This window comes from Cupressus sempervirens, chromosome 10 (assembly GCF_028749045.1).
Source record: "Cupressus sempervirens isolate cs-2001-9-10 chromosome 10, ASM2874904v1, whole genome shotgun sequence".
NCBI lineage: Eukaryota > Viridiplantae > Streptophyta > Pinopsida > Cupressales > Cupressaceae > Cupressus > Cupressus sempervirens.
The window spans coordinates 320,491,616-320,504,603 of NC_143127.1; positions in this window are offsets into that span (position 1 = coordinate 320,491,616).

Here is a 12,988-nt window from a genome sequence, read left to right on the forward strand (position 1 = left end):
ATCTTGTATCATCAAAACTTGTGGTGGTATCATGGATAATGCACTAGAGGGATCTTGTTTTTAAGCTATATGTGGGATTGCCCTAAAAGAAGGTTGTTTTATTTCATTTCTTATCAATTGCACATTTAAAACCTATTTTCCCTCTAAAACCTTGGTTGTTGAAGAATTAGATGTAATTAAATGAAACTAGGGTTTGTGAAATTTAAAACCATGTAGCTTGACACAGGATAAATACCTTGTGAATCCTACTATAATGGTGTAAAACAAATTTTTAAATCTCTTGCAAATGCTTAGATCAATTTCTCCAAGTCACTTTAGATCTTCATCCTCTTCTTCAAATTTAAATGATGTCAAATGAGAAAATATTGATCAAATAGCCCTTAAAACATTGCATTTAATGCTAAGTGCTTACACAACTATAAGCTCAGCTTCAATTGAATTTCTATCTCACTCAACATCCATTTTTTTTTCTGTACACTTAGCAAGCACTATGAGCTCAGCCTTCACTAATGACTTTACTATCTTGACATCCACTAACATTTTAGTTAGCAACTATAGTGACATTTTTCATGCTCGATAGTAACATGAAAAATGACAAAAACTAAAAGATGTATTCTTGATTCTTAACAATACTTTGCATCTTTATTCATTCATGTGTAATATTTTCAAAATTGTTTGAACTAATGTATGCTATATCCCTTTAAGTATCAATCCCACATACCTCTCGATTTCTCAATTTGAGGACATGTGATCACCTGACCCATTGGGTGAAGTGATCCCATCTACACTTGATGTGTTGCAATCATCCTTTCTCCTCCATGTTTTGTTCATATGATCTCTAAAATTCTTAATATCTACCTTTCCTTTTCCTTTTTTGATATCACAGCTTGGTGCCTGTGACCTTGCTGGAAAATTTCTGCTTATGTGACTAGTCTTCAAATAGCTAAAACATGTGGTTTGACTCAACCACCTTTTGTAATCACTTTTGAAATGTGTTTTAATACAATTCTCAAGAATATGTCCATATTCTTGTTAGTAGTGAAAACTATACTTTGTATTATAAGCTCAATTATAAGGTTTTCCATTATTTTATTTTACATTTGTTTTCTTGCTTGATGACCACTTGGGTTTGGATCTACATTCAAAAGATCTATGGTGATACTTTAGATAATTATAATAGTATCCTTCAAATCTTTGAGTGTGCATCATTTTAGTTTTTCATTCATGTGCCTGATGACCTTGTTTGTTACACTTGTGGTAGTGACCAATGTTCTTTTGCTTAACATTCAGATTTGTAGTCTTGCTCCTACAAACATTAGCAATAAAACCTATCTTACAACAATTATGACTAGTAGGTTTGAAGTCCTTACCTTTGTTGCTTCTTTCTTCACCAGTTTTGGATGATTCCCAATCTAGAAGTATCATTATTGGATCTAGGGGATCTCATCAATTGTTCAAAGTACTTCATGGCTTTACTAGGTTTATTGAATCCTTCAGTAAACTCTTTTTCCCTTTCCAAATCATTGTTCAATTGTTCATTCTACAACTTTAGTGTTGTGATCTCGATATCCTTACTATTTATTTCATGATTAGCAATAATAACTTGTTCCATCATCTCTATTTGCATGTGAATGATCCTAATTATCTTTGATGATTTCTCTTCCAATGTATAGGTAAAAATTATTTTATCATCTTCAATCATAACTTTGTCTTCCATAGCTTTCTCTTTCTGTTCGGTCACCTCACATAGCAATATGGCTTGTGATTCCTTCTCTATCTTTAGATTTCTAATTTCTTTAGCAAGGGTACTATTCTTGTCCATTAGTTATGGATCTGCTACATCAAATTCATTGGAGTTTCCATTTGCATATAGTTTAATTATGTCGATCTCTTGGTATTGCATGTCATTCTCTTCAATGGAAATTTCCTTCCTTCTCCTCAATGATTTATTAAGATCATATCTTTCTTCATTCAACTAATGTAGAATGAGTTGTATTTCAATCTCCTAGTTTTGAATAATCTTTCCCAACTTGTAGACTTCTATTTCCAATATCTTTACTCAAAACTACAAAGCTTTACTTTTAGAGGACTATGCTCTAATACCAATTGTTAGAATTACAATAGGAAAGGTAAACTTTGAGAGATGGGGGGGGCGGGGGGGGGTGTGGATTAGTGCTTCAAACTTTTACCCATAAAAAAATTACCATACATCCAACTCACAATTCAACAAGTAAACTAAAATACCATATATTGCATATGCATTTAAAGTATATAAACAACTAAGAATTCACAAGAATTCACACATATATGAAATAAGATATGATTACCTAGATACCTTCCAATGAGAAGGTAAAATTGGAATGGGGATGACACCCAAAAAACTTCATTATTGCAGTAATAAAGTTTATCCAATCAAGGTTAAAATGTTTGATCATGAAACATGATCTACATTGTGAAAGGTATACCCTATTAATAGCTTACAAAGACTATTAAGTCTTACCCTATTAAAATATTTTAACATCCTATTAGAGGTGTGCTTGATTAAAGGACTTTAACTCACAATTAAGTAAGCACCTTGTCAGGGGATTTCCAAATAGCCTATTAAGATTACTCTATAAATATATTTAACTAATTTTCCCTTTAGAATGTCTTAGTAATGATCCTGGAATTAGCACTCAGTTGCTTGATGTCAAATCACCTCTATGCTAATGTTTGGTTGATCCTTTCTAATCAAATATCTATATGTTGTCCACTATTTCCTTTCCTCTATTAATCTTTAGCTAATTCTACAATGAAACTCAAAATATAATACATTGGTTACAATGAATGTCATGGTTGTACATTAAAACTCTCCATCTCTACACTTAGAATATTTATGGTTTGTCCTCCTTAAGAAGACCTAGGTGACCTAGGATTGGGTATGAATCAACAGGTATGATTCACCTATATTGCCACTTTAACCTTCCCTTTTACTAAATGGATGCATGTAATACATAGGGATTAACACTCAAGATTCATCCTTATCTACAAAAGATTGTAAATCAATCCTTAAGTTGGCTTTAAAATAGTTTACATAGTAGTTTGTGCCAATACAAATAGCCATGTCAAAATTGTGTTACTCAGCATTTGAAGTCCCTAGTGCTTGGAACTAACTACCTTCTTGACATCTAAGGGACATGGCACTAGAGTGACTCAGTACTCACTATTTACTCAACAAGCTCTAACTTATATATTGTTCTTGACATATGTTACTTGTTTTGCATCAACTAAGTAAATAACTTAAGTGTATAGACACTCACTTGTCAAAACCAATCTAAGATTAACAATAAATATGTATTGCCCAAAAGATATGCATACCTTAATCCTTGTTTCTTGATCCTACATAATTCATCATCAATTAATCTCTCAACATCTCACACAATTCAAACTTTTTTTCCTTCAAGAATGGTTTCATCAGCAACTTGTATGGCTCTTCTAGGTATCTTGTCAAATTTAGAAAATTGATAGATCTTGTAGCCAATCACAAACAAAGTGAACTCTATGTGTTTTTCCTTAATCTTTCTTGCATCAAATGTAATATGTTCTTTTCTATACCTAACTAACCCATCAATTTGAATTTTACGGTGTTATTCTTTCACACATTAACAACCATCTCCTAGAAATCTTGTTACAATACTTATGATTTCCTTATTAATTTCCACTTTTCCATTCTCCAACCATACCTAATCCCCATGTAGTTTTCTAAGTATAGTTTTAATCCATTATTCATCAAGATTCTTAGCTGGACGGAAAATATGTCTAGTCCAAATTTTTCATTGGTCTTGAATAGTTCATTTTATGATGATTCAATTTCATCATTAACAAATTAAATTTGATTACTTTGAAGATATCAAGTTACATCTTCTATCAATAGTATTCCATCTAGTATTTTTTATAAGGCTCATTCTCCAACTAGGTCTTTTAATTTTAATTGATATATATATTGTACTTTGTCTCTTCTAAATTAGATGTTCATGCTTGTATATTACTTCCTTCCATATTTCTCACTTTTAATGTTTTTCTATAATAATTTTTAGAAGTACAATAGGTAAAGTAAACCCTGAGAGGGGGCTGGGGGGTGGTAAACTTAAAAATTTTAACCTCAACATCATTCACCACATCCATCTCACAATCTATTAATATAAACTGAAATACCAAATTGAGTATATACATACATATCATTAAAGTAAACACATTCAACACATGTATGACACAAGATATTTGGTTATCTAGAAATCCTCTACGGAGAAGGTAAAACTAGGGTAGTGATGACACCCACTAATCTTCACCACTATAGTAATAAAGTGTATCCAATGAAGGTTATAAGGTTTGATCACAAAACATGATCTACCCTATGAAAGGCTTACCCATTAAAGACTTACAAGATTGCTAGATCTTACCCTATTAAAGGGATTCAACACCTTGTTAGAAGATTTCTTGGTAAAAGGACTTTCACTTATAATGAATTAAGCACCATGTGAAATGATTTACAACAACTTGTTAAGACTACTCTAGTAAGATATTTAACTAATTCACCTATTAGAATTTCTCAAAAATGATCCTTAAATTAGCACTCTATTTCTTGATGGAAGATCACCTCTTTCCTGATGTGTACTTGACCCATACTGATCAAATGTGTCTCTATTACATTCTAATTCATTTCCTCTATTCTCCTCTAAATGATTTTGCAATGTATCTTAACTCATAACTCCTCAGTCAGTGTGAATACTCTATTTGTGCATGCAAAAATCACTCATTTCTCCTCTCACATTCATTCAAAATATTTATGGTTTGTCCTCCTTAAGATGTCCTCTAGATGACTAAGTGTTAGGAATGAATCAATGACTGTGATTCACCCATATTGCCTCTTAATTATTCCCTTTTTCTTATTGGCTACATGTAATGCTTAGACACTCACAATAAAGATTTTTCCTTATCATCTAAGATCACAAAAAAAACCTTAAGTTGGATCAAAAGTGGTTTACATAGTAGTTTGTGCCATTAAAAACAACTATGTCAAAACTATATAACTTAGCACTTGAAGTCCCCGATTCTCAGAATCAATTGCAACTTCAATTTTGTAACTTAGCCCTTGAATAACTTAGCATCAATTGATCACTCAACATCTAAAAAACTTAGCAGATAATATCTCTCAACACTTGAGTGACTCAGAACTTACTAGTTACTTAGTACATACTGACGTGTTATGCTGGACATGCATTATTTGTTCAACATGATCTAAGTACATAACTTATAAATGACTTAAGTGTATAGACACTCATTTTTCAAAACCAATCTAAGATCAAAAATCTCCCCCTTTGACATGAGTGACAAAAAAACAATTGGTCATGCATGAATGATATTCACTTACGAGCATAACTCGGATATTTAATATCTTTGTTTGACTTATATGTACATAATTCATACCTCAAAATTTAATAACTTCTCCTAAGTTAATTTTTTTTATATCATATCTAAACAAAAAACATTCCTCCTATTGAGTAGATTTTCATAATTTGATCTATGTACTCTATTTTTGTTATTGATTTCCCCTTTTTCAAAAAATAGCTCCCCTAAAAAAATTGTCTCCCACCTTTTTGACACTTATGTTGAAGGGATATACATGTATAGTGTGTTTGTCCAAAAATTTTTCATGGACATAAAGAATAATTTTAAAAGTAGCTAGCTACAATGATTTGATTTGGATGACCACCTTAGCAAAATGGTGTACCTAGCCTTCATGAGTAGAAAGATGCAGAACTTTCTTCATGAGTGTTTCAAAAAATGCTAGTTCCTTATGCAATATCTCCAAATGTGGAGTAAGGATAGACTGGATTGTAATAAGTTTAAAGCCTTAATTTTTGCTTAATCTACATGTAATATAGCTAACTAATTCTAGGAGTTCAAGAGATTTCTAAAATGTTTCTAGCTAGATATCTTGCTAGAGTTCTTGGTTTTTTTTCTTTACAAGAGCATCTTATAGTATGTTCATTTGTTCAATAGTGATGATTGCAAAATAAAATTTTGGCAACATAGTCACTTCATCCAAGTTCATATCACCAAATAACGTAACTTCATCTATCTTAGATATGCTTGGACTCAACCTTGATGATTTTAAAGGTATAGCTTCTATACTTAGCCTATGAAGAGCTTGATTTGGAGGAGTATAAGTTTTTGGCAAAGTCACTAGTGTTTGTATTGCTAGAATGCTCCTTAGTTTTTATAGTCAAACCTACCTCTTGAGTCATATCGTTTACATTCTCTACATTCTTAGTTGCACCTTCATCTTGTGGTGTAGATGTTGGAACAACATCCTATCCTATTTGTACTTGTGTTCCTTCATTCTCTTTTTTTTTATGCTTTTGCTCTCCATTTTTCTCATCCTTGTCATTTTATTTTTCCTTTTCATTTCCTGAGACTTGAGCACTTTATACTACTATACTGATAGTATAAGTTGTTATCTCCTTCCTTTGATATACTAAAACAAATAATGCAGCTTGTACCATGGTGGACTGAGGAGGTGTTGTAGATGTCTCTTGTATCTGAATTTCCTACCTTGCAAATGCCTTGTTTTCCTTCTCAATCTCTTCAATAGTTACTAGTGTAGGATATTCATAAAGTTTGGCCTAGGATGTGGATTCTATCAATATCTTCTTCAAGTCTTTCTTTGTAAGGGGGTTGATATTTTGAGTGATAGTATTAGAGACATCCTTAATATTTATAGTATTAGTGTTTGTATTCAACTCATGTTGAGGACTAGAACTCAGTGCTAGTGTACCTACTACAGTATATTCTATTTTTTTCTCAACCTCAGCTAGTGCTTATGAGTCTATGTTCATTTCAGTGTGTTGCACAACTATATCTTTTTTAGCATCTTCTTTGGTAACCTCAATTACTAGTTATTTTTCATCTTTTTCCTAACCTACCTCAATAGGTGTCTATTATATTTCCTTGGGTGATGTCAAACTATATAATGATTTTTGCAACTAGGTGTTCTTTTGTACAACATCCTCAATATTATTCTACAACATGATGAATGCTCTATTTTTAGGTGCAAATTTCCTTACATGCTTCCTCAATGCCTTTTTCATTGTTGCCCTATCCAATTCTGGCATCACTTATGCAAGTGTAGTCTCTCTAATTTTTCTTTCTATATTGAGACTATTTTGCCACTTTTTCTCAACTCTATCATATAGATCCTTTAGTAATGAGTTGAGAATATCAATCAAATTTTTTTTGAATGTTTCCATGATGGCATATATTGATTCCTCTACTTGGTTCATCTCAACTTTTTGAAGTTTATCAAACTCAATATGTGTCAAACCAGATAAATTGGAATTATTCTTTATTTTTTCACATATATTATCTAAATCTAAATAAGTATTGTGACTTACCAGTTTGAATTAGCTATTGTCATCAGATTTTTTTATCTCTTCATCATATTCAACTAGAGCTATATACTTTGTCCTTGATGTCTTCTCAGACTCTTCTTCTTTACTAGCTAACCTAGCCCTCTTCTCTTTTGGCTTTTTTACTACTTGAGTCTTTTTAGCAGTAGCTCTTATGCTTGTTCTAGTAGTGTGAGCTGTAGGCCTACGTTGTGTGGGCTTTGTAACCTTCTTTTTCTTTCTCACTAATAGATTCTTGGTTTTTATCTTCTTTTCTTAGTGACTATAGGTGCTTCACTAGCTTCTACTCCCTCAACACCTTCTTCAATTTCTACCTCCTCCTCTTGGTCTTCACCTTGACCTTAAGTAATGGCCATTGATTCTTGGGTAGCTACATCTTCACCTTCTTCATCATCATCATTTCCCTCTTTTTCCCCCTCATCAAGTTTATCCTTGAGTTTCTTGACCACTTTATTCTTCTTTATTATTACTGAGCTAATCTTTAAATCCATTATAATTTTAGATTTAGCCACATAATAATTTTCAAAGGAAAGATACTTTGTATCTATTTCTTCTACAAGTAATATTTTAATTGTTGAAGAGGCTACATCCACATTATTCTCATAGGCTAGTGGTCTTAACCATCTTACTCTTGGGAATGCAACCTATGCATGTGTAAAATTAGTGTCGACTAGAAAGAAAACATCATTGAAATGTTTCTCAACTAGTAAAACTATTATCATCAATTATTTCTTTATTGTCTACTTAAAATTTTCAAAGTAGCTAGTCATTACAGACTCAAATTTCTCTCCAAGTTGCTCAATAAAATCACCTATTTGCACTGAAATAGATCTATTTATCTTCCATGTAACTTTACCAAAAGTAGGGAATGTATTATGTACATAGAAGAATATACATACAATAATTGAATCAAATTTATGTTGTAAACTCTTTTTCTTCCTTATTGCTCCCAAATTTTCTAACAATTGTTGCAACTGCAACTCAACAAGGTCATAAATATGATCCTTCTTAACTATCTTGTACCAATGTCAACAACAATACAAGGTACACTATTGAGCCTAGTGGATTGATATAATTTTTGTGCTATAATCCTTGTTACAAAAGAAATTAGGGGATCTAAGAAGGTGCCAATTTTAATTCCTCTTTTGTTCCACACTACCCTTGTATTCTTCTCAATAACTTCTTTTGCTTCACTCCTCATGGTTTTAGGTTGGTCTAGGGTTGGATAGAATATTACTCTATGTAAAATATTCTTTGTGATATTCACTAGTTTAATTTCCAACAATATAAAATTATCATGATTTCTACTCAAAACTATCTTTATCCATCCTATTTTGAATACACTAGGGAAATCTAGGGCATGCATTAACTCTTTTCTCTCCAAAATTTTGAATTCATCTTTCAATACTCTATTTTGTTATATATTCCCATAGGTTTCTCTAATCTCCATGTTACCTATGCTACCCACCTTTCATGTGTAGTAACATCTCACATCTTGAATCATTAATACTTGTGGTGGTACCATTGATAACACTCCAGATGGATCTTTCTTGTAAGCAATATCAGGAATAGCTCTAAAGTTGGGTTGATTGATCTCATTGCTTATCAATTGTACATTCAAAACTTTTTTTCTCTTTTTAACCTTAGTAGTTGAAGAACTAGATGCCATTATGAAAACTTAGGGTTTTCAAAAATTCAAATTGCATAGCTCAACACACAATAAATACCTTGTAAATATATTGAGATGGTGTCGACCAACTGTTGAATCCTACTTGCAAATGCTTGGAATGATCTCTTCAATTTGACTTTATCTCTTTATGCTCTTATCAAAATTTGAATGATGTAAAATGAGTAATAATTGATCATATAGACCTTAAAACCTCACATTGAATGCTAAGTGGTTACACAACTATAAGCTTGACTTTAATTGGAATTTTAACTCACCTAGCTTCCATGAAGTTCCTCACGCTTGAAAATTTTACTATGAGCTCGATCAACACTATCACCCTTGATAGCTTAGCATCAACTATAATTTCACTTGGCAACCATAGTGAAACATTTCATGCTCAGAAATAACATGAAAACAAACAAAATTTAAATATTTATCCAGATTCTTAATAACACTTGGCATCTTTCTCCATGCAAATATAATATTTTCAAAACTAAACCATTGAAAATAATGTATAGTATATCTTTCAAATATATGTCCTACACATACCTCTTAATTGCTTAATTGGAGGTGGTGTAATCACCTGACACATTAGGTGAAGTGATCCCATCTAAACTTGATGTGTTGCAATATTCCTTTCTCTTCCAGTTCTTGTTGATCTTATATATGATATTTTCAACATCTTCCTTTCCTTTTCATTTTTTGAACTCATAGCTCAGTGCCTTTGACCTTATTAGACAATTTCTACTTATGTGACTAGTCCTCAAATAGATAAAACATGTAGCTTAAATCAACCATTTTGTGTATACTTCTAAAATGTGTTCTTATGCAATTTTCAGCAACATGTTTGTCCTTTTAACAATAGTGACAGAGTAAAAGCACAAACTTGTGTCACCCTTTTGTAAAGGAAAAGGCTAACAAAAGTACAACTATTCAACTTCAATGATGTAAAACTAGTATTATTATTTAGAATTTGAAAATGAAGTAAACTAATGAAATGTGTAGAAGTGGAAAAAGTTTAGGAATATAATTTTTAATAATTATTTGGAATAGTAATTGATGTATTTTCCTAATTTTTATAAACAATTTTTTAGTTGTTTAAAAGTGCTAAAAATTAGGGGTCTAGTTCCCACCACAAAACTATATGGAAATAAACTTATTTCCCTCTGATCTCAAACTATGTTATAGATAACATATATTGCTAAAATTATCAAAAAAAAAAAATTGGCTTTAGAGCTATAGTTTCTCTTTTATAATGATTGAAATTCCAAATCACTGAAATCAATAGTTTTTTTCTCCCACTAAAAATTTCAAATAAAATCTATTCTAACTAGAAGAAAAATTATAAATTCTAGAAGAGGACTCTCTCCTCTAGAATGTAATATAATTTTAAAATATTTTTTTATATTATTTAATATTTTTTCTTTCTCAAAATCAAAAACTTTTCAAGTGTTAAAATATGTGCCTGTATAATTTTTCAATTATAATATACTATATCTAATTAAAATACTATAAACTTTATATGAGAATATTTTTGACTTTGAGCTCTATAAAATAGTTTTTAAATGTTATTAAAAATATATCATAAAATATATCAAGATTTATTGAAATGCCATTTTTCTAAAATAATTTTATTTCTTTAGTAATTGCATACAAACTTGTATAAAACATGCATTTAATAGACATTTCCAATTGGAAAGTGTGAGACTGTATATAACTTAGCTAGGATATGATCATATCTTTGAAAAAAATTAATTTTTAGATAGAAATACTCAAATTCATTCATTTTGATAAGTCAACCTAAAAGGTGACAGAGCTTTGCACTTTTACCTAACAACTATACTTAGTATTATAATTCCAATTATAAGAGTTTCCATTGTTCTTTACCTTTTTCTACTTGTTTGATGATAATTTATATTTGGATCTACACCCATATGCTTTATGTCCATACTTCTGGCATTTAGAGAAATATCCTTCAAATCTTTGTGTGCTTAAGGTCTTGATTTTGCATTCATGTCTAGGTTGTCCTTATTTTTTGCATTTGTGGCAATGACCCATGAACTTATGCTTAGGATTTTTATTTGAAGTCTTGATCCTACAAACATTAGCAGAATTACCTATCTTACCACAATTATGACAAGTAGGTTTGGAGATCTTACCTTTGTTACTTCTTTCTTCACCACTTTTGGACGATTCTCATTATTTAGTACTAGTGTAACCCAATCTAGAAGTATAACCATTGGATCTAGGAGATCTCATCAATTGCTCAAAATATTTGATGGTTTCACTAGGTTTGTTGAAACTTTCAACAAACTATTTTCTCTTTCTAGATCATTTCTCAGTTGTTCGTTTTGCAACTGCAGTGTTGTGATCTCAACATATTTTCCATTCATTTCATGACTTGCAATCATTATTTGATTTGATTTTTTCAATTGCATGTGAGTCATCCTGTTTATCTCTAATGTTTTCTCTTCTAGTCTATTCTTCAATATCCTTTTTTCATCTTCAATCATGACTTTTTCCTCTTGAATTCTTTTCTTTTGCTGAGTCACCTCACACAACAATACTAATTGGACTTCTTTTTCTCTCTTTAGATTTTTGACCACTTTATTTAGGGTTCCATTCTTTTCAATTATATTTACAACTACTACATCAAATTCTCTTGTATTTTAATTTGCAAACAATTTAGTATTGTCAATCTCTTGGTAATGTCTATCATTGTCTTCAATACCTATTTCCTTCCCTCTCTTTAGTGACAACTTTAACACATTTCTTGCTTCATTCTAATAATTTAGGTCAAGTTTTATTTCAAACTTTTGGTTCTCAATAGTCTTTCCCAACTTGTAGAGTTCCATCTTCAATATCTTTCCTTAAACCTACAAATCTTTACTTTCAGAGAAATTTTCTCTAAAAGTAATTGTTGGAAATACAACTGGGAAAGTAAACTCAGGGTTGGGGGGGGGGGGGGGGGGGGGTGTGAATCAACTCTAAAAGATTTCAACCTCAAAATCATTCACCACATGTCCATCTCCCAATCTATGAATATAAACTAAAATACCAAACTAAATATAAACATCCATAGCATGAAAGTAAAAATATTCAACACATGTATGACACAAGATATTTGGTTAGACAAAAACCCTCCAAGGATAAGGTAAAACTATGGTGTGGATGACACCCACAAATCTTCATAGTTGTAGTAATAAAGTGTACCCAATAAAGGTTATAATGTTCTGATCATGAAATATGATATACCCTCTAAAAGGTATACCATGTTAAATGCTTACAAGATTGTTAGATCTTACCCTATTAAAGGATTTAAAAACCATGTTAGAAGTGTTCCTAGTAAAAGGAATTTAACTTACAATAAAGTAAGAACATTGTTAAAGGATTTACAGCAACCTATTACAAGTACTTGGTGAAGAGATTTAACTGATTCACCTGTTAGAATTTCTTAGCAATGATCCTTCAGTTAGCATTCTATTGCTTGATGATAGATCACCTCTCTCCTAATGTGTACTTGATCCTTACTGATCAGATGTGTCTCTAATGTCTTCTAAATCCATTCCTTTGTTCTCCTCTAACTAGTTCTATAATGTATCTCAACTCACAACTCCTTAGTCACCATGAATGCTCTGTTTGTGCACAAAAACTTCTCTCTTTTTTCCTCTCACATTCTCTCTTTTTGCTTTGGTATGAATCAATGATTTTGAATCACCCATATTGTCACTTAATCCTTCCATTTTCTTATTGGCTACATGTAATGCATAGGGATTCATAATAAAGATTCATCCTTATCATCTAAGATTGCAAAAAAAATCCTTAGGTTAGCTAAAAAGTGGTTTAAATAGAAGTGTGTTCCATTACAAAC